Here is a 2400-nt window from a genome sequence, read left to right on the forward strand (position 1 = left end):
GGGGGCGGAGACGGTATCTTATTAACGATAGCCGGGCTATTATATTATGTTTTTTTTAGCTGGTGGCCTGGGATTACACCTGTTTTATATTCCTCTTTACTTTGGTTTGTTCACAAATGAGTGGACTACGAGGCACTGCCCTGATGTACTGGAGATTTAGTGAAGAAATGTAACCCAAATGTACATAGACGTTTAGTGGAGAAAAGGAACATTATTATTATTATTATTATTATTATTATTATTTATTATTATTATTATTATTATTATTATTATTATTATTATTATTATTATTATTATTATCATTATTATTATTATTATTGTTATTATTATTATTATTATTATTATTATTATTATTATTATTATTATTATTATTATTATTATTATTCCAGGCTTTATTGGCCGTTGATTGATCCCGTCTGTTGCATTTATATCTTGATATTCGTGGATTACAGCAAATTTCAGTTTCAACAAAATTGAATATGAAACGTAAGATGTAAGTTGTTTTTAGGAAGAAATGTGATGCTCTTGATTGGTATGGGAAATAAGCAAAGCCGTCTTAGATATTTTATCGTCTATCTTGGAGTTGGTGTTTATTTATTTACCTTTTTTTCTCTCCTTAAAATGCTGGATTACATTCTCCAAGTGTATATTCATATAAAGCACATATTATTGTTGTCTTAGCTTTCTTTGTTGGCATTAATGAGTAGAATACTAAGTTACAGTTTACAGTTGTCTCTTGTAGTATTTGATAATGCAAATTCAGGAAATCCGATAACAGTTATTGATTGGAATAAATAACAATAGAAAATGTGATAGAATCTTCAATTTAATCAACGAAGACAGGTAATGTGGATGTTTCGGGTTTCCCCTTTATTAACAAAATACGATGAATGAAATACTGAAGACGAATGTGAGATGAGAAAATGGCGTTGCTTAGGTGAAGAAACATTGTTATGTATTGTTTTGACACGTATATATCAAATCAACGGCGGTGTGTATTTGATATTTCTGTGATTCTATAACTGTTATATCAACACAATCTATTCTGGTGTCGAAGATTGGCTAGGGCAACTCGACGCCACCAGGAAATCAATTTTATCATCTCTAATGTGATTTGATCATTTATTTATTTATTTATTTATTATGAATACAATACATTGTTTATCTATCCGTCTTCCGTCTATCGTCTGATACCATCCATATGTCTTTGTCTGTCTATCCATTTAACCTTGCATACATGATCTCTTTTCCTCTCTCTACCCTCCCCTTCTCTCTCTCTCTCTCTCTCTCTCTCTCTCTCTCTCTCTCTCTCTCTCTCTCTCTCCCTCCTCCCTCTCTCTTCCTGTATCTCTTATCTATCTTCTCTCCCCTTCCTCTGCTCCGTTCTTTATTTTTACCCCCCCCCCCCTTCCCTCTTCCCGCATATCTCTCACGAACACCCACTCTGAAAATTCTCAGAGAAAGACAATATGCAATCTCATTATAACGACTCATTAAATCCCACGCAAGCTACAAGTCCCATTCCCCCATTCCCCCTAGCCTGGCGATGATATCTCTACTGCAATAAAACACTTTATAGGAAGAGATTCTACAAACAATGAGATTTTGAATTTTTTATGACATGTCCCTTTGGAGATTTATCTTACACCTAATCTTTGCGCCACGTCAGACTTGTGACCCATCGTCTCAAAACAGTATTCTGTCGGGGTAAACTCGATGCTCGAAAAAATTGAATTTGAAGCTCAAATGATGGAATTCGAGTCAAAATAATATATGTCTTCGTTGAGGAAGATGTATACTTATTTTGTTTATTAAACGTGTAATACTTGAGTGTTTCCCGATTCTTATTAATTTGAGATGAAACGACATTTTCTTCTTTTAGTTCATTTCGACATAATAATTATACAAGATTGATGGGATTGATCAAATATTACAATGTCTACGATTTAAATGCTCACAATACGGTCTATATTATCAGGTTTTGCAGGTTGGAGCCGGTGATACAGATCGTCGACGGGGATGTAGACCTGTCTACTATTAGTTACAAAACTTGGGATCCAATTTCAGAACTCCACGAGCATCTCTAAATCTTTAAAACGTACCGGAGATGAAAGTTGATGCCATGCTACATTATTTTAATGATTTTGAAGTGTTATTAATCTTTGTGTGGGTTTAATTTTAAGGGTAATTCTAGCGATTTATTTTGTTTTTCCGTAAAATTACAAAATTTAAAGATTTTAAAGAGGCAGAACTGGGTATGCCTTAAGAAAAAGCATTTTGTTGTAATTTCTCTTTGTCCACCCAGCAGTGATTGGGTAGTCTGGTCTCGAACATCTAGTAGAATGTACTTTGCGGTAGACTAGTAGTGTTTTATCCAAAGGGGAAGAATCAATTGTTATG

The sequence above is a fragment of the Berghia stephanieae genome, chromosome 2, assembly GCF_034508935.2.
Source record: "Berghia stephanieae isolate SIO BIC M18660-M18661 chromosome 2, UCSD_Bste_1.3, whole genome shotgun sequence".
In the NCBI taxonomy this organism is placed as follows: domain Eukaryota; kingdom Metazoa; phylum Mollusca; class Gastropoda; order Nudibranchia; family Aeolidiidae; genus Berghia; species Berghia stephanieae.